The sequence below is a fragment of the Ornithodoros turicata genome, chromosome 3 (assembly GCF_037126465.1).
Source record: "Ornithodoros turicata isolate Travis chromosome 3, ASM3712646v1, whole genome shotgun sequence".
Classification (NCBI taxonomy): domain Eukaryota; kingdom Metazoa; phylum Arthropoda; class Arachnida; order Ixodida; family Argasidae; genus Ornithodoros; species Ornithodoros turicata.
In genome coordinates, this window is record NC_088203.1 from 17,560,561 (window position 1) to 17,581,619 (window position 21,059).

A 21,059-nucleotide genomic window follows, 5' to 3' on the forward strand; every position below is an offset into this window, starting at 1 on the left:
CGCGATGTGTCATAAAAAGTATGTATGCTCCTTCCCCGTGCCCGTCCTTGTGGTTGTTTGGGCACGAATGAATCCAGCATGAAGACAACAAACAGAGACAATGCCAGCCAGAAGTTATGTGATTTAACTTGTTCGACAGTCAGTTAGACTTAAATGCCGCAATGTTACAAGTACGACTCTTCACCGGCTGCTTTCTGCAAAGCAAATAGTTTCAACTAAAGGCCTTTAGGTGAAAAACCTTTCATGACGAGGCAAAAAAAAAATATTGAGAGTTCCCTCGGCGCTTCATTCATCCGAACGCCAGAAGGCATTCGGAGATTGGTCAAAACAGAAAAAAAAAAGAAAATAAATAAATAAATAAATAAACACGGGGGGAAAAGACGTAGGAAATTAAGAAAAGAAAGCAAGAAGGGCATGGAAGACAAGACACAGGCAAGAAGGCATGGAAGACAAGAAAGGATCATGGAACAAGAAACAAGACGGCATGCTAGACCCAGCTCAAGTTCATACTTTTTCTCCCTCCTACAGACCCTTATACCCTCCCCCTCTTACAAACTACGTTCATTTTCCTCAAACGAGAAAGAGCAGCTAAAAACGGCCCCTGAACCACCTGAATGGACAGCTCCTTCGATCACGTTAAAATACATAAACGTCATCACAAATTAATTTTGGAACTCCGGGCACGTCCAGCTGCTTCCTCCCTATATGTCTGTCATTCGAGACTTCTCGCTCATTGACTTTTATTTCAGCTCACATCTCTATATTATTGGCACATCCATTTTTTCAAAAGATTTTGTTTCAAACTGCTTTTTGTGTTTTTATTTTTCTGTCTAAATATCTTCCGAAGATTAAATATAGGCGTGCCCCTGCCTTTAATAAGTAGCAAAAAAAAAAAAAAAAAAATCAGGCTCAGAATGGCCATCCACATTACACGGTGCGTTTGGAGAGCGGGCAGATTGAAAAAATAAAAAAAATAAAAATTCTACGACGTCCTACGAATTGCCCGACCGATAAGAAATGGTGCTCGCTCTTCGCTGGTGTAGGTATACATTTAGGTTGCCCTCGTTGGAAATGAGCGACGATAAGGGATGTCAAAGCTAAAAAGGAGATTTGTCAACGATGATGATGATGTCGATTCTTCTTTTTTTTTTCTTTTTCTTTTTCGTATACAGCTTCAGAATGCGTCCTTGCGTGTGTGTCTTCCATCGTTCCAGTGGTGCTTCGAGGTATCCCGCGCGGAAATATTGATGGGGGCTGTCAACTGCCATTAAAATGACGTGCCATTCGGTAAAACATAGAATGGACGGGCAACGTGTTTGTTGCCCGAGCAGGCAGCGTTAAATGCGAATTAAACGAAGTTAAAAAAAAAGTATGTGAAATGAGGATGCATTGTAATGTAAGTTCTGGAAACCGAGGTTGGCTTTTCTTACCCTGACCCTGATTATAGATCGTTACTCTCAACCTGCTCGTTGTGTATCGTTGGGGTCAGAATCTACCTTTCCCCTTGTTCGTACTCTTATCACATCGATCGTTAAAGGGACCTTGAAGAGGTTCCCGAAAATTGTAAGTTGTACTCCTCCGGTGAAAGGGCTCAAGGACGACTTTTGTCGGAAACATAGTAATGACCTTTGCCACATCGCGTTCTACGTCGGCGCAGCTTACACGTGAAAACGGCCGCCACTACCCCGCTCCCCCCAGTCACACACACGCACACACAAGGAGCCTGACGTACGTCACTTGCATCATTTTCTCATACCAAGACAGTCCGCTGGTTGGGAGGGCTAACCACTGTGAAATGGGGTAGTGTCCTGTGGCTACCACGGGGAAACATCCCATGTCATCATCACTTCTTCATTTATTATTGTTGTTGTTGTTGGTTGGGAGGGCCACTTACTTCTGACGTCACGTATAGTTTCTCCGTCGCTCCGGTTGTGCCGTAGCAGTCGCCCTTTTCGACCATGGTTTCCATATAGTGGTATCTAGCTAGTGGTATCTCGGTTATTCTATCTCATGTACGGTTCATAGTTCACATAGATAATGTATTACCACCCAGGTAATGCATTAAAGAAGCTTACAGAGGACGTCTTGATGGTTCGTTTAAGCCAAGTCGTCCTTCTCTAAGCCTGTGATGTTGTCAGACCACTGTAGAAAAACCAAGAACCTCAAAAACTTTTAAATTAGCATCATTATTCCGTCCTGCCTCCACGAAACAACTAAGGCGATGTCCAGTGCACAGTTGGAGAGACAGCAGGAAGCAGTACGAGACAAGGAGCTCTGTGTTCCTGCAGGACCTTCTTCAGGAGGAGGTGTACCTGTATCAGTTTGCAGGAATGCACATGTCGGCATTTTTCTAGAAATGTATTCAATAGCACATCATATTAGGCCTTACACATAGCCAGGGTTGGTTACCGAAAATGTTATTGTTTCCGGTTCCGTTTGCGGTAACTGAAAAACTCGGCTTTTCGTTTCCGTTTCTGTTTCCGTGTCTGAACGATTTTCGGTCGCGGTTTCTGTTCCCTTTTAAGAATTTCGGTTGTTTTTTTTAGATGTAATTTCGGTACTGGTTTCAGGTTCTCATCCGGAACTCGTACTGTCTGGTTTTGGATTTTTCATGTCAGATATTCTAGCTACATAATGGACACCAAACACAAACACTAAAGACTTTAATGCGAAGTTCGTTGCGAATCTTATACACCGCAAGTATATGATTCTCTGGGCTGCGGAAATACGTGCCATTAAGTTTCAAAAATATCGGCTCGTGCGCGAAAATAACACGTCATCCAAAACTTTCGCGTCCATCTTGCTGCACAGTGGGCTCAACACCAAAGAAAGTCCCGAAAATAAACGAATGAATGAATGAATGAATTATGACTGGAAGAATAGTGCGGATATATAATTTTCATATTAACGCGAAAGCACCGAGGGAAACGTCCCGCGAATTTGGTTTCTGTTAATGTTACCACTCTTGAATTCCGTTTCCGTTTCGGTTTCTGGTAGTGGAAACTAAAACAATTCTATTTCCGTTTCAATTTTCGTTTCCTGCTGAATTTCGGAAATTACCCTTTCTCGTTTCCGTTTCCGGTAGCCAACCCTGCTCATAGCACATCACATCACATCAACGTCACAATTGACATCATTACCCATCAAGAGACATCAACATCATAAACCTTGATCAACATCACACCTAATAATTTAACATCAACGTCATATTTTTCATGTCACGTCATGGCATTTCACTCGAAATCGCATCATTCTCCATGATGTGATGGGAAATGTTGCGAATGATTGCTATCATGAATCAAATTGCCGAGCTATGTCTGGATGCTCTGAAAACATCTAAAGCAGCACAGCCGTCCGATCCCTCCACAACTTCTTAGCATGATCTTCGGTTCCACCACTGACGAGCAGACATGGACTGATTAACTGATTGATTGAAAAGTAAAAATAAGGATATGTGAGACCCGACAAAGTCGACAAAGGGTCAGGCTACTCCAGAACACATGAACAGAAAGAAAGTAGAAAAACCAATCCAAAGATGACTAGGGGGATCCATTCAGCCACACCGGCGGTTTCGCTGAAAAGTACAATTGAACCATGAATTGAAAAAACAAAACACCAACGCACGTGAAGAAAGAGACATATTTTGTTTGTGTAAATAACACGGTACTTCTTACACGACACATGGTAGTTTATTCAAGCGAATCCTCAATGCATCACACCGGCTAAGCGAGTCTCAGTACCGGTGTCATCATTTCATCGGGAGTGGCGAGCACTGTACGGGGCCAGCATGCGCGTTGAGCTGCAAGGATGTTGGTTAGAGATGGGTGAATGGATATGTGAAAAAAAAAAAAAAATCGAAATGGTGGTTGCACAACTGTGTATTCGTCTACTGTACATGGCGCTTAAAGATGATGCACATGGTGCATTCCTCGACACCGCACAAATTATGATAAACAGACCCTGCACTTTACGCCACCCCGGCCCCACAGAAGTCGTTTGCCCTGCAATGCCGTTTGCAGCTGTGTTGGAGAAATCGTAGATTATTTTATATGTAAAATACTGTAGCGCTCCCTTGTGTTTCTGTCTGTGTTCTCCGTTAGTTAAGTACTCTTTGACGATTCCCTTTGGTTAGCTATACAGGGTGTTTCAGTTAAATCCCCGGGCTAAATAATTCGCGAACCGGTGCACCAATCGAATAACTTTCTTTTTTACAAGTATCTGTCCAATACCGCCTACAAGATGCGCACCGCGTGAATGAGCGGGAGGCGCTCATTATTTAAATAAAAGTGCAAATGAGTTTCGTAAAAAAGCGTAACTTCTAAAGCAGGGCGCTGTCGGTATTAAAATGGGTACTACCCCTTTCGGGACCTTCAGTGGACACCTTTCAGAGAAAAATCTGCCAGCGAAGCGGGTCATTTGTTGCAGTAATTAATTGGTTTCGGTTTACGTATTTTTGTCGCGGCTGGTCGCGGCGACACCCTGTATATTAATGTATCTTTTATTTATTTTTTGCTTTTTGCTAATGCAAATGACATTAGTGTATATATATAGCTGCCGCACTGTAGGCAGTCGAGCCTCGTCAAGCCACTTCTCTGGGTTTTTGCTCGTCTCCTTTTCATGTATGAATAAACATTATTATATATTATATATAAAGCCGAGTGCGCCAAACTAAAGTGTAAACAAGTAAGACGAAAGAAATGGTAACGAAGGGATCAATAAACTGTCGCACGAGTGTGCGAAAATAAACGGTGAAGAAGCTAAGTTAATCAGCTCGTGATGAGCTGCAGTGCTCCTCCGAGGTTCCTGAGCTCTAGAGGTTGGAGTGTGCCTCAGTGTCTTCGAAATACTGAACTAGAGCGCGAAACATCGTTGCTTGAATTGTGCGGTCCCACGACCATTGAAGTTTCACGACGCTGAAAGGGCGGTTCTCCAGCGCTTCCAACTCAGATCGTATGAGACGACGCGTTTCAGAGTAACGTTCACACACAACTAGGATGGCTCCACATTCTCCACAGCTGCATACACAGAAACGTTGGCGGTGGCAGCTTTCCGATCTTCTGTAGAACCCGGCCACCGCAAGGAACACTAAGTCGTCGAAATCAATGCAACCGTGTCCAGCCACCACAAATGGTTGTCTGGTTCTACCCTATAAAGCGACGACGTGCTTGTCGACTTGGGTCCACTAATCCATGGATCTCGGCACATTCCCTTGATCACACCAGCGAGCATTAACCGCGCGTCAGATGCGGTCAAGTACGAACGATGTACTGGTCCGCTCCGGTATGCTCGGGAGGCTGCTGCATCTGCTGCATCGTTGCCAGATATACCGGAATGTACAGGCACGTACCCGCTGTAGGATGATACCGTGCCCTTGTAACGTATGAGTTGCATATGGCATTGAGGTCGCAAGCAGCAATGGGAGCGGGGCCTATGGAAACCAACACTGCCTGCAGGGTTTTCAGACAAATATTGGATAAAACGCGGCACTGAGGTCGAAAGACGAAACAAAACACGGCACAGAACTAACAATAGAGTTGTTTACGAATGTTTCGACCGGCAGTTGTGGCTGCCACCATTTTCATGGTCACGTGTATGACGACGTTTTCAATGATGCGCTACCACGACATGTCCAGAATGTATTATTGCGATCTTCTTGCAAGATATTTTCTATGGACCGATATACGATAGGGCACCCCTAGCTGTGGACACCCCTGTGTAGGACCCCTAGTTATTTTAGTTGTGATGACTGTGGTTTCTGGCAGTTTGGGGGGGGGGAACTGGCAGTTTCATCGCCAGGGAAGGTACTCTACCCCATGACTAGAGGTAATATGGTGAAATGGAACGTTGAGTAGCCTGACAGAGAGGTACGAAGTCCTATACGGTGTCCACAAAAATTAGAAGCGTTTTTAGGGAAGAGCGTTGGTTGGCTGGACTTGGTCGGGCACCATGCAATTTGGCATAGTGAGACGGTGAGAGTCTAGTTGATTTAGAGAGACTGAAAGTGTGGATCTGAAGGGCAGGGATATGTTAATGGAAGGGTTGGTAGTGCGGACAATGGAGAAGGATGTCATGTGATGTGATAGAGGAAGAACAAAATGGGGACGTTAGTCACGACGAAGTCCGACTGGCTGCCCCAGACCACTTCGCCGCAGTTAGTTGAAAAAAAAAGGAAAAGAAAGGGAGAAAACGCAGTAGTTGGGGGCGGGAGACAAACATCCCGAACTAGGGTGAACACTTGTCACAAACGAGGGACCAGAATGTGTCACAAAATGGAGAAGGATGTGCTCTAGATCTTTAAGATCACCGCAGTGACGGCATAGGGAAAGTCAAGCATGCAGCGTGTTTGGTGTGGCATCCGGAAAGCGAGCGTTGGATCATCTCTTGCAAACGTAGAGGTGGGGAGAATGTCAGTTGTCCATTGGCGGAATGCCAGGGGTGCCACTAAATATCTAAGAATGGAAAGACGATTTCATCTTAGCAGTGCAATACCCGTTCGTCTCCTATATAGAGGAGAGCTGCTTCTGTGGCGCTGTCAGCCTGTTCATTCCTCACGACATCACAATGGGCTGGAACCCACTAGAGAACTAGCCTGTGTCCCGCTTGGTACAGATGCTGGTAGGCCATTAATAGATCCGTCACTAGGGATGCGGACGAGCCTCGTATGCCCACACTGCCCATTCTCATGTGCTAAAATTGACTATATGCTGCAGGAAGAATAGAATGACATGGAGTTCTGCAGCTGTTGATGAGGTTGGACGCGAAAGCCATCGTCCTTGCACTACGCCTTCGTACGGTATTACAAAGGCCGATGCAGGCTTGCCATTTCTTGGAAGCGCCATCCGTGTGTACTGCTGCAGACGTGGAAAATTTATCTTCTACCACAAGCGGCTCGAATGACTTTTTTTTTTGTGTGTGTGTGGGGGGGGGGAGGACTTCACCTCTTCTCTTCCGAAGATTCGGAAAAGTCAAGAAGATGGACGCGACCGGTAGAGACCAAAGGAACTACGGTGCTGTTACTTCCATAGCTACGAAGCCAGTCAGGCTCGAACGTGCCATCTGTGCGACTCGATAAATGTCAGTTTTGGGGCAGTATTGAATTTTCCTGTTGAGCGGGTGACAGCGATTGTGTGCGCGCTAATGGAGGAAGTGCTCAGCCGTTTCCCTTCCACGTGGAACCTCAATCGGGAGTTCTCCAGCTACGACCGAAACCTGCCGTGTTTCATACATTCTTGTTAACTCCAAGATAGCGACGAAGGCCGCAAACAACCAGGCTCCGAAGGGTAATGATGTTGTTGAAATCCGGTGCAGGACCGGAGGAAGGCTACAAAGCACTGTCGCGCGCACCAAGGCTGTGTGAACTGCTAGAAGGGAGCGCTGACCACTGTCCCGTCCTGAACCGAAAATATGTCCAAACGTGGGGAAGGGAAGCCATCGCTGCGTTTTGGCTTCACTGTGTTTATGTTGAGAATCCAGCGTAGGTCGGAGTCCATGACCACGCCAGGAAAACGATGGAAACGTACAAGGCTCAGGCACCGACCAGAGGGGGAAATTTCCCTGCGTGTGAACGGGAGCACACCTTCGAGGCAAAAGGTCCATCACAAGTTGCGTAAGGTATTTATGGATGTTATTTAAAGCGTGAAGCAGGATTTTTTAAAACGTGGAATGTCATTCAACTAGGATAGTCTCTCCTTCTGCTATCCCGCTTTTGCCCGATATCCCTTAAATAAAGAGGTCATTAATGAATTTTAGGGAATTAGTCATCTTCTAGTTGCATACTTTCTTCGAGAGGATGTCAGCCTGGCCGTCGAATTCAACTCCAAAAACGACACCTATGCTGCTCTCATTTTTATAAAAATTCTGCATCAGATAAAAAAAAAACTGCATATCAAGTTGATACGTTACCGACTGAGCTATACCGAGGCCAGCATATCTGCGATGAAATGCATGCGCAAGTAAGTGGTATAACGTCAAAAAAAAAAGAGAGAAAAGCAATTTAGGAAATATCTAAAGAGTAACCTATAACAAATCTGTACACGCTTCTTCCTAAAACTATTTACGGTAAGATACCGAATACTGCCTTTCAAAAGTATTTGTAAGATAACCAAGTTGCCCACAGAAGTATTGAAGGTAGAGTCACTTGAGTAGAGCACCTAAAAGCTACGTACAAGTCTGTCCGAAACGTCCTCGATCTCTAGTGCCTGGAATGCAGCGTTGCTGCACATGGGTACATCGTGATGTCACTTGGTTCCTAGAAGAAGGAGATATTTGTGCGGGTTTATGTTTCTTGTGTGACATTGTTCCTTGGTAAAGACGCTCGCTAAAACTGAAGAAATTGCGTATCTGTGTATTGTGAGCCACGTTCTTGAATGCTGCATGATAAAGGCTGATTTTTCAGCGAGCTGTTTAGTCCCCCTTTAAGGTGGCGACGTGCGAGAGGAACATGTAGTCCTTAAGTGAAATGAAACGTTCCTGCTCTATTCTTATTTCTTATCCCTGTCTGCCCAGCTGACAAACTGACGATTGTCTTGATGAACGGAACCCTAGAAGCGATACAAAAATCACGATATCCTACAGTTCATTTATTATTAGCGTGAGCACCTGCCACGGTTGCTTTTATTCGCATCGGAATCCGCAGAACACAGACATAAAGTACCTGACGCACACTTTCTAGTACTTCACTTATGACAACTATTTCGTCCTTTCGTCGCCCTGACAATATTATTTGCGTCTCATCCCGGGTATATTCTATAGGTTCCATTGCATCAACGCCTAAAGGAGCAATGTGGTGACATTTAACATGGTTCGAATCATTGTCTCGTCGGTCAAGCTGTAAATTACGATGCACGATCACCATGCAAAATATTTTCGCAGCGCGGTGTATTGACACCGTGCAATAAAATTTACAAAATGAGTCTGAGAAAGCTCCTACGCTCACACGCTGCTTATACCCGCTGGTGCTGCGGCGGTCTACGTCATGAGTCACATGGTAGGGGAATTCTCTACGTCACGAAGTTTCCTCATTCTCTGATACGCCCTTTCCAAGAGTGGACGATTTTTGAAAGATGTGCAGAACAGAAGCCTCGCGCCCGCACTGCAGGTCTCGTTCTTTCGCAGGAGCTCATTTTATTTGATGCAGGAGCATCCAAAAACAAACAAACAAACAATAACAAGAGAGAGAGAGAAAGATCTGGGGGTCCCTCCAGTGCTCTTTTAGCATTAATGATTTAAAAAGATGCAGTGCTTGTAGCCATTCTTTGTATTTCCACTGCCCTTTGTGACACTGTTATGCCCTAAGGGTAAAATAAATAAATAAACTCCTGGTAAGGTCTCGTCGCTTATGCGCGTTCACGTGCATCCATACATTGATTGATTGACTGAGATATAAAAATTATGGAGATGCGAGGCCCGAAGAAGTGAGGTCAGGCTACAGCAGAACTCGTGAATGGAAAAGAAAGTAGAAAACAAACCACAAGATGACCAAGACGCATTAAAAAAAGAAGAAAAACCCTACAGTTATGTGGGCATGGGCTTCCAAAAGTTCTGTTTAAAAGGACTGATATACTGTTATAAATGAATCACAGCCTGTGACCTGATTTTGCTTCATAATTTTCGACTGCATTGTAAATATGCAAAGCGACAAAAGACGCAGAGATAGCTGGGGCATGTCCGCCGAGGAATTGCCCTGTCCTGTATGCTCATAAGCAGGAAGGACATCATACGTCATTCTAATCACACTGTTGATGTGCATAACTATGTGCTGTCCTTACAGCTCTCAGCATAAAGGATACAGCACAACGCTCCCGCGCGTTTCAAGAATGATTGCTAAAATTTATATCCTCTCCTCACCTTGACAGACAACATTTCTATTATGAGCTACGTAATTAACCTTACTTCTTTCTCAAACTCTCCCAAGAAGATTGTAAAGGGTCCGACATAATTGCTTCTTTATCTCGAAGCAATTACAGTGCGCGACCGTCACCCATTAGTTACACTTGCCTCGGAGAGATCCGGTTTTGCTTCTGAAAAAAGGAAATGCGAGCTTCACAACCTGAAAAAAAAAAAAAAAACGTCCTTTAATGCATTCTTAACGATACATAAACTACTACTCTATAAAAATATTTTTAGTCGAGGACGATATCGATATCTACCGACGATTTCGCAAACAGGCGAAGTGAACGGGGCACGGAACAGTAACATACTTTTCGACACCACCGCTGGATGGCGGCACCAAGCAGTCAGTTTCTGCACGGCGGATTTTTGGATCTTTCCATCTCTGCGAGCGAAACGAGCGTACGGCAGCAGCGGCGATATAATACGGTGTCGCACGACCATAGCAGCCTAGGGAGAAGACTAGATACAAGCAGACGACATCTAGGGAAAGGCACCGCCCTCTATAATGTGGGAGGCGGAGCATAAGCGGTATGTCGTTATTTGGACTCGTTGTTGTTACTAACATCTGTTTTTGCGAACTGCTTTCTTTTTTTCAGCTGCGCCGGTGTGTGTGGGTTTCATCTTTTTTTTTCGTGAGTGCGGTGTGACTCGACGTTCAGTGACAACAGCCAGTTCGTGGTTTCAAGTTGTGGAACTTTGAGGACGCGGGTTTTGTGTGGTTCAGTGGATTTTGTGAAGCAGATTGAACAGCTGGATGTGCCCGAGGTAAGCAACTTTTGGTTTGTCGTAAAGTTAAGTTTAGTTTCACTCGACCGACAATGCGATCGACGCCCGTACTGGGAGCACGAGGAGATGTTTGGTGTCAGTCCGTTTGTGTTCAATTATGTAATACGCTTCGTGAAAAAGTTACAAACAATAGTCTTTCGTCGAGTTACAAAATCGGGAAGAAAAATCGGTGTCTGAGCTTTGGTTTTCGACGCCGTCGTGTTTGTTTCAACAGCACGCGGTAATAGACTGTTTGTATACTCCCTTTTTTGTTTTGTTATTATTTTCGTGATATCAAGAAACGCTTCCTTATTCAGTGAAACGTGGGGGAGCTCCCGAGTATTTACACAGCGATTAAACGGCGTCGTGCTTGAACGTTGTGTTGATATCAGGCGAATCACTGGAGCAAATCTACAGTGCCGCAATAATTGCGAATGTGTGCAACAACAGGTACGATGATGATGACCACCTGTAAGCAATTTGCTGCATGTGGTGTCCAAGTCTGTTACGTGGGCTTTGCAGTGGATTTAGCGCCGACGGGATTTATGAACAAGGGTTCTGTTACCGCGGTCGATCTCAACACATGTGTTGATGCCCATTCCTTATATGCAAATATGCAGTCTTTTATGGATACGCATCTTTTTTCTTTTTACTAAAAACATTCTGTGCTGTTTTTGAAGCATGTCAGTTGGCGATAACATGAGAATACAGAGACTTTTGCAATAATACGGAGAAAAATTTTAAGTAGGCTTCCTGAGCTTGTGGTTAAGACAAGGAGATGAACAGACAAAGGTACAGCACGCAAGACACCACAACCAGCTTACAACGCTTACACTATCTCGCTGACAACACACACACACAAAGAAATGATGGGGCTGATGCTGGCCAACAGGCTGGGCACTACCCCAGTGTAAATTGTACATTATGAAAGATGATGATAGAGATGGCACAAGACAGCAGACAAGACACGTGATAAGACTATCAAATTTGCCTTATTTATCTTTTAAATCGCACAGTTCTGCTGCGATGTCGGAATCAAAAACTGTTTCCCTGTTACGATATATCGACGGTAATTCGTAATAAAGCTTTTGTGTGTTGTTTGGGAGCTGCACGTCCGATACCGGAGACTTTTAGTAAGGCGTTTATTTATTTATTTACATACTTTCAGGGCCGAAATGCTGAAGATAACGCGTTTTCTTGTGTGAAACGATAACGTGTTCTTTGTAGTGCCGTATCTACCGCAGTAAATCAAAGGACAAGAGTGTGAGTCACACAATGTTGCGGTTACTTCTTCTGTGTACGGTTCCTTCACGACCATGTTAGCACCGGTCTGCCAAAAGCTGCCTATGATACAAAATGCACATCAGTTAGCAATCGATATGTGCACTTAGAGAAAGCGTTAAGCAAACCTTGCAAAATATCCCAGCGATGATGCCGAGACATATAGTAATAGAAGAGTATACAAAATGAGGTACTCTATGTAATCTGCAAATCTCTAAGGCTATACACTACCGATATCAAAGTGTGTACACGTGCTAGGTAAAAGTACAGTGAATATAGCACCACCCTTTAAGGCGAAATGGTAAATTTTAGTCCATTTGGTGACTAAACGCATTGCCACAAATATTAGTTCATTTCGCGACCAAGTGCTTAGAAGTTTACGTGACGTTTAAGGACTATTTGCAGTTCCAGGGAGTAAATTTCAGGGTCTGGGAACTAAAATGGGGAGTAATTGCTACCTAAGGGGACTAGAAGTTGAAATTACTCCCCAATTTAACCGCAAGTGTGAGATAATACCGCGGGACGTTGAAATACGCTCGTAGCAAAGAGTATACAGTTTCCCCGTTTATAAACTAACTAATCACCTATTATTGCTAATATAACATGCATTACACTTAAGCCTTACCTTGAGACATATAAAGGCAGCCTCCTTTTAATTGTGTGGTTCAAATACGACACAATGATCGCACGGAATGTTATCCCCTTCACATGTCCGGGCAGGACGTTAACACTTTGTGCACTGGAACTGCTATACTGCCACGTGTATTGGCTGTCACCGTTTCCGCAGTGGGCGACCGGATCTCTTCAAAAAAAACACATCACATAAATTGTTACCGTATACACAAAGACAAGTATCCGCGAAAAAAGAAAAAAATCGAAGCCTCACTACAGTATTAATGTTGAAGTCACTCTTTAGTAGGAGATAAGGGCGTTATTAATGACCGATACACCGTGTTTCCTAAAGCTAACCTGTTTTGCTCGGTTCAGCGTACCGTCCCCAGAGGAGCAGTTTAACTATCAAAACATGTATGACGCCTGTATACAGCTGCATCTACGAGTCTTCCTAGTCCAAAGGAAAAAGTGTTCTAACTTCCACGGAGCTTACGTCATTTCACCTTCGTCCCAATGTTGCCGGACACTTCCTTCCGACATGGACCTCAAACCACGTCCCCGTGATAAATCTGTTTCTCCTGCTCCCTTTCTTTTTCTGCAGCCAAGAATTCCGCTCTCCAGGACATTTAATGCGCACCCCTACAACGTTGAGCCCCGCAGGAACCTTACCCCTGTGCTCCTCATCCGTCCCTCCACCGTGGGATTAAGCTGGCATTAACGTCGTCTCTCTCTCCCCTCGATTAATCTTCTTTGAGCAAGAAAAGACTATACGCGCCGCAGTTTCGCGTTTTTCAGTCGTGGTACGAACTGGACTTCGGTGCGTGTTGCCAACACATAAACACTCGTTGCTGTCACAGTCGGAGAAGAAACCAGAACAAGCAAGTGAAGACCACAAGCGCGCGGTCCCCTACCGTGTACTGGAATACATATATGCATCATTATACACTGTATAGAGGGATTGCTCTTTGGCATAACAGTACAGGCATTCTAGAGTTGCATCTCATGCACTTCCCGCTGAGTCGGCTTTAAAATATATGGCTTTCGGGAATTCCGGGGAGGATATCAACCCTTACACATGCTAAGTGTTGCTTATATTCCGTGCAGGGCCGTACACAGTCTCAGGCCCTTGTGCTTCCGTATCTGGTGTGTATCGAACGTGCGTTGTTTCTGATGCGGCTTTGAGGGGAAGGAGGAGTTATATTAGCGACTTTTACTACACAGAGGGAACAACTGTATATGAAAACCAAACGACAAAGGAGGTTGTCGAATCTCTGCGGTACGGATGTTGATGATGATAGGAGAAAAAAAATGGAGATGTGAGTCCGCTCACTGCGGGACAGGCTGCTCCAGGCCTATTAAAGAGAAAAGATGAAAAAGAAAAAACGTCTAAAAAGACGAGAGCTCTGCTATGCTCTTAACGAAGGTGATCAGTGAGCGCTGTGCACCCTGACGATGAATCGCAAGCCATTCGCCCAGCGCTTTCACGACGTCAAAGGGTCGGACGGAATTTTAGTAGATCTGAACCGTTTTACGTAAACGATAAAGAGAACTGTAAAATCGAAGTTCACCGACATGATATCAGGCACTTGAAACGGGTATGGCGATTCTATTATTTTTCGAGTGACTCTTATCGTGAACGCTTTGAAATCTACAAAAACTTTCTAGTACTTTGTCATGAAGTTAGAAAGGCTCTGATAGTACCCTCTGTCACTTCAGATGATGCGGTGTGAAATGGTGAGAAAATTGCTGTCGTAAAAATGTCGTTACATATACGCAATGTAGTTTGAGTCGTTTGCGAAATATTTACAGTATACCAATGACCTGACACACGGGTCAACCTAAGGCCCTTCACGGAATTTACCACACGAAAATATGGTGCGTTTCTCTGATTTCTTGTCTGAGCAGATAGAGCGCCACATTTCTGGCGATGGTGCGCTGAGAGAAACAATCAAGGGCGATCGGCAGTGTCATATGTCTGCGGCGCCAACTCCTTTCAACAGTGCTATACCTTGTGTGAAAGACCGGTGTGGAGGATACCAGAAGAGAGCACGAATCGTACAGATAAGATGGAACGAAACATTCCATGCGATGCGATATGCGCAGAACAGTTGGCTCGGTGCCTGCGTGGTCCCCTATAACCAGTGTGTCACCGTCTGAAGAAGACCAAATAGGTGAACACGTCCCCTGGTTGACTGCACTGCGTACCGGCCTAAACCTTGAACCGTAAATGCCGACCGCGAAGACTCTTGGTCCAGGACCCAGTGCCACGGCTACGATCCAGAGGATGCGAATGCGGTGAAAGAGCTACCGCTCCGGCGCTTCCCTGCTGTCCCTGTGAACTACAGTGCTTCCTCGAAGCTTCTCATCCCGGCAGTGGTGGTGATGGTGGGGTCGGTGGCGTGCTGTTTCCGAGTGGTCACCTCGGGTACCAGTGTCGCCCTCCGATTTTTTGTTTCCGTTCCGTATCGATGTCAGGAGCCACCAGCACCACGATACCTTCGGAGGACACCTCCTGACATGAGTTCTACTCTGCCCATACGTGTGAGAGGTACAACAACAACAACTTAATTTTAAGATGATGAATGGGGAGTTTCATCACTAGGGGCGCTACTCTACCCCATTGCTGGTGTCAGAGGTACAAGACAGCTATAGCGACAGGCGAGACCGTTGACGTCCCTCGAAAATTTAGACAACTCCTGCGTATTTTACTTTAGTCCACTGAGTTGTTTGTTTGTTATACTCGAAAGTCACGCTAAACACTGGGAGATCACAGGATCGACCTCCGGCTGTCCGAGGTTTTCCTCGAGCTCTCCAGCAGACTCCCGCTCTTTTCTGTTGTCCTCTATATCAATCTGTCCATGTCTGTACACCCCGCGTGGCCTCAGTTGCTTCGTGGTGCTCACGGGAATTGAAAGAAAGCGAGAAATATGATAAAGCGGGAAAGCATGCCTCTAAGACACGGGCGTCGTTTTAATGTTGTGAGATACCGCAATCATTTTAGCTCTTTTTATCTGCTTGCGCGTGGAACATCCAAGACGGAGTTTAACAGCCCGGAAACTTAATAAACACAGTGCCGCCATCAACGTGCAACATGCGCAGAAAGAAAAAAAAACAGATAGGGGAACGAGCAAATAGGAACAGAAAATACGTCTTTGTAGCATGATGAGCCCGGAAACGACCTTACGCTTCTTAAGCAACAGGTGCGATGTAGCATTTCGGGGAGCACAACGCATTCGTAGGCGTACGTGCGCATCAACAGGACTTATCTTCTTCATTTTATACAATGGGCTCTTATCACCGGTTGTGGATGGCGATCACTCAGAACTTACGTCTCTTACATGAACTTTTGGAAAGAAAGGAGGACTCGTTTTTCTCTGTTTTGAAGCTGCCTGGTGCCTTCTTTGTTCTGGCACGGTGGAAGAAACCTTCCCGGGCGCTTGGCTCCACCGGAACCACTCGCGAAGCAACCATGTGCGAAAATCGCGACACTCCGTCACGTAAAATGGGCACCAACACATCGTATCTAGGGGTTTACAGATAGCAAGTTATCAATTTACCAGACGTGTATGTAGGTGTAGTTGATTAACCATATACCTTGGGTCCCAAAGACGAAGGTTGTTCATCTTAGTCACGGAGCCCGTCAAGACACTGTCAGTGGCGAGGACGGTGCCCAGTACACTCTTAAAAATGAACTTCACAGCATAGCACGCTCCAAGTCAACCATCACCCCGGGTGACATCGTTCCTTTCCCTGATTTGCTGGAAAGTGGGGGCGTACGCCATTTTTGCTGGCATTATGCAGTTCACAATTGCCACAAAAATGGCGTACGCCCGTCATTTTCATCAAGTCAAGGGAGATAACGTTGTCATTCGGGATGATGGTTGGCTACGAGCGTACTATGCGGTGAAGCTCTGTTTTTAGAGTGTAGAGGAAATATCGGTGACTTCGAACCTAAAAGCTTTTGCTTAGTCATCAAGGAGATTTTGTATGAAGGCCTGATGGGAAGACACTCCGCAATACTTTGCGGATGCCAACGATATCGTCTTTGCATGCCCAAGCCAGTGTCTACACGTTCTGAACTGGGTTTCATCTTTGTCGTAGGACAACCTATTGATGAGAAGGTCATGTCTTGGGGCACACTTGCTGCAATACGTTACAGTGCTGATGTATTCGGTTGAGAGTATTTAGAACGTCTCGTTGTTAGCTTAGTTTAGGATTTCAGTTTATGACTTCATTTCTTGGTAATGCTTTTGTAACGTGATGTGGTCAAAATTGCGACTAGTTCCATCCTCTAGGTATCAATACAGGATGTCGGTTCAAGCCATTCCAACCTGCGGGAAGGTGTCGTTTGAAGTTAAGGAACAAATAACAACAACAACTACTTTATTTTGTTGACAATTCCGTTGCTGTTTCATAGCCAGAGGCGATACTCTAAAAAGCGTGAACCTCACAGAGCGAGCCTTCTATTACCTATCAAACAACACAACAGTGGTCATAATAACAAATATAATACTTATATCGCAAACAAATACCGCCGCAATAAGCACAGCAAAGCAGTACATCACGATCTGACGTGACACTGAAGAAAAGCTTGAGTCTGGTCTGGTGCGCAGCGAGGTTATAAAAGAGCAGCATACTTATCAGCGTCAACACATATGCGCGTCACGCATTTTTAGGGCCTACATCATCATATCTTTCCTACTACCGTTATCATCATCACTATCCTGTTCTACCCGCAAGTACACAGTTTTATCTGAGGTGAACCGATAAAAATCAGTACAGACACGAGCTTGAGCGTGGGTGGCAGACAGAGAACGTTATCGCTGATATTACCAGGGGAGCACACGGAACTACAACATGCTTGTGCTGCCGTGAGTCGTACTCGTGAGATGCGCTGCAAAGGAGCCATTCACCGTTCGTGGTTATCTTGGAAACATGCCTCGACGTTCACAACGCCGGCTAAGCTCATATAAAAGTATTATATATATATATGGAGGACGATTACACGCGAGGAAGCTCGAAATCACAGAAGCGTGACATTCTTGCGATCTGCCCATAATAGCCAGTTATAGTATAACGTACGCTGTCACCTTTGCGTACGGAGGGAATAGCGTGGTGGTTCTGCCCAATGCGCAAAGCCCTGTACGCGTGCGCAGGACCACTAACGCTATCCCTTACGTACGCAAAGGCGATAGCGTACGATATACTAAAACTCACTAATGATAATAGCGAACGAACGAAATAATGGTAATGGTACCGTGGTGATAACGAATGAACGAGGTTACCTGGTCGGAACAACAACTAGATAATGACGATCACAATGGGTGCGGTATAGGAGGTACAAATTTTTCGTAATGTTAGAATAGCTTTGTCTTGGGGTTCAGTTTTTGTTTCTCTCTTGGTTAATGCTACTCGTTAACGGATATATGTCTAGTAGTAGCCATTGTCTTTTTCCGCAGGTATAGAACAGGAAATTGTTTTAAATACGGACTCGACATTACATGATGTACCCGAATCTAGATCCATTGTATAGATTTGTGTGGTTTCCCCATATCATCGTCATCATGTATTTCTCTCTCTGTGTGGTTTCCTTTTCTTTTCTGAATAACGCGTCCTGGAGTAGCCAGTCCTGAGCGGACTAACATCTCCATTTTTTTTCTTTTACAAATCAATCAATCAATCAATCTTGTTTGTTTCAAGATTTGCCTCGCCTGCGGAATCACTTTGACGCTGTAGTGTACGCGAAAAAGTTAAATAAGATCGTCCGGACATGCTCATTGTAATCCATGGTTAACAGAGATGTTCTACCGGACGTTTAAGTAAATATTCCAATAGATACATTTTTCGAGACAATGTTACCATACGCTACGTTTTAAAAACAACAGAAAGTACCGATAAACAGAGACGATAAAATGGCAGTCCTATTTCGCCACAACCCCAACGGCACCAAGTTCTGCCACAAAAACTGACCAGCAGCAGGCAGCCGAATCACTTAAACTGGCAGACGACAATTTATGTAGGGAACGACCTAATGCAGATAACGATTTTTCAGGACTCGAAGAAGCTGCCAGTGCTAAGCAGTGGAACGTGTAATGGTCCTATTCCAGACGACAGTTGAGGCGACAGAGACGCTGTGGTCATATATTCGCTTATCGCCCGCCAGGATCGCTGCCGGCGGTGGTTTCTGCCATCCGGTCCTATGTTTTTTTCTTGGCGAACTCCATCTCGTTTCCGTTGACTGGTTGCTGCGTTCAAAATACAAAGCCACATGTAGGGACGAGAAAAGAAAATCTATGGGAATTAGATCTGTTCCGTCTTGGGACGTAGATCCGGAACGTATAATTCTCACGGTTCCAAGGGCCGCACTTTCAGTGCAGGAAGGGGAAGTCTATGCATTGCATACGAGCTGTAAATTGTTCTAAGGACGTCTGTTTGCCCTTCCGATCATTAGATAATTGAGGTCCTGGTGATCAATGGAGGAGATATTCGGTTACTTAACGCGTGATGGGATGGGCATAGAGACAAAGACGGCTAAAGGGTGTAATTTATTGAGGTTCTATCGACCGTTTACGATGCTCGTCTACGGCGCAGAAGGTACATGAAGCAACAGAAATTTCAGTGTGATTAATGCCAGGAATAGTATGTTCGATTATTAAACTTCTGTCGTATGTTGCATGTTTTCGACCGTTTATTTTGGAAATAATTTTGTCTGTGTTTCCGAACTCCACATGTATTTCTACACGGCACCTCGATGACTTTGACTGCTGTAAAACTCGGAAAATACGAGAGTACTACGCAAGTTTGTTTGTTGTTGCATCTCTAAAAGCAGATTTCGGGGTAACTCGTTACTGTAATTAAATTCCTTTTTTTTGGTAACTTGTAACCTAACTGGTTGCTTTTGCGCCGTGGTAATTTTAAGAGGGACTCGTTACTTTTTCAGGTAACTTTGCCAAGGTAACTGAAGTTAAGTTCCAAGTTACTTTTAATTCGCTCTTCATTCGCTCTTCTTGGTTTCTCTCCTGTTCCTTCATGGCATATTTTGCCATAAAACGTGATATTCAATCAATGACAGTATTTTACTCAAGAAGTAAGAACCGCTGCCATTGAAATGAAGCTGAACCATTCTGCGCCAACTGGGAGTAAGATGCAAAGCGTTTGAATAGACTTCTACGAGAAAAAAAGTCATCATATGGCGTTTGTAGACAGACTGGAACCGAAACAAATCGGAAGGAGAGGGCTGGGTTCCACGAACGGGCACTTGTTCGGTGCCTCCCATTGAAAGAAACGTAATACCGAATGTCGCGTCCCTTTCAGGGACCATTGTAGGTGACGGTCCACGGTCTGACCACGGTCAGACCGTGGCGCGACCTCGTTCACCTGTAGCTTCGAGCGTAGTTGAACTCTACCAAATTTGTGGCGCTGTCGAACACTATGACGTCATTTGTTTACAAACAGGGAGAGGTCTATCGTTGGACACAAACGAAAACGCTTTAAACGTGTTGCCCTCCTTCGCAGGTAACTCAAAGCAACTCATCTGCTCTCGCGCACTGAACATGTGTAATGCTATTTTGTGTCCGAAGTAACTTGGAAGTAACTCGTTCTTTTTTTTAAGTAACTCAGTAACTGCGAGTTACATTTTAGGCTGAAGAACTTCGTTATTAACTTAATTAAATTTTTCACGTGGTAACTTAACTCGTAACGAGTTCTTTTTGACGGGTAACTTCTCAATCTATGTCTAAAAGTGCTTCCTCTTATAATCATCCCTTTTCTGGCTCCCTTTTCCTGCAAAATAAAGATATCCTTCCACCCCTCCTAATCCGTTCCCAATGAGCAATAGAGGGGGAGGGACATGTTTATTATATAAAAAAATAGGAGGGAAAGGTTAGGGCAATAGGGCCACAGCAGCGGTGAGTCGCCAACCTCATCGTCGTCCAGGGTATGTGTGTGTGTGTGTGTGTATTGCAACACATACTGGTATTTTGTATTTTCGAACTAATGTCTTTAAGAATTTCTGCTATCGAGTGTTTTATTTTCCAGTTTTGCATGCACTATGCCTTGTCTTAGCCGGCTAGAGATCGACGAAGTGTTCCAAAGAATAAAGATAATATCTGGCGAGCGAAGCCTCTACAATGCACTGCAAACGAAGGTGTCAGAGATGATTTCTTTCTTTCTTTCTTTGGCGCGAAAAAGAAAAAGGTGGAACTGAAAAACGGAAGTGCGGGAATATAAAACACGCTGGCTATCCACAATTTGTCAAAGCACATCCGGCTTAACCGTATTCGCATTGAGGCAAAATTCATATTTTGTCCACGTTGTTGTTCTTGTTTTGATACTGTTTCAAAGAAAACAAGAGTGAAATGTCGAGCGTCGCTTCTCCTGACCACCTGCTTCGTTAATTGAACCGCAAAGAAAAAATGAATTCGTGGCAGGTTTCTCGTGGAAAGCTTCGCGTTTTCGTTCTGCTGCCGTGACTGACTACGACCATGACCCTTCTTACAAGCAATTCCATC

General features: G+C 44.7%; 1 protein-coding gene across 5 annotated transcripts in view; it reads left to right on the plus strand.

Annotated features, from left to right (window-relative positions):
* Positions 1 to 21,059, plus strand: part of LOC135388239 (GATA-binding factor 6-B-like) — a 177,042-nt gene that overhangs the window by 85,981 nt on the left and 70,002 nt on the right. For 2 of the 5 annotated variants that reach the window (XM_064617649.1, XM_064617654.1), the window contains exons 1-2: positions 10,273 to 10,419; positions 10,488 to 10,656. The exons of 1 other annotated variant lie outside the window; for it this stretch is intronic. The gene's annotated coding sequence lies outside the window, so the exon portion shown is untranslated. Of the gene's footprint in view, positions 1 to 10,272; positions 10,420 to 10,452; positions 10,657 to 21,059 lie in introns of those variants that run through there. 2 more of the 5 variants (XM_064617655.1, XM_064617650.1) reach the window with 2 other exon arrangements.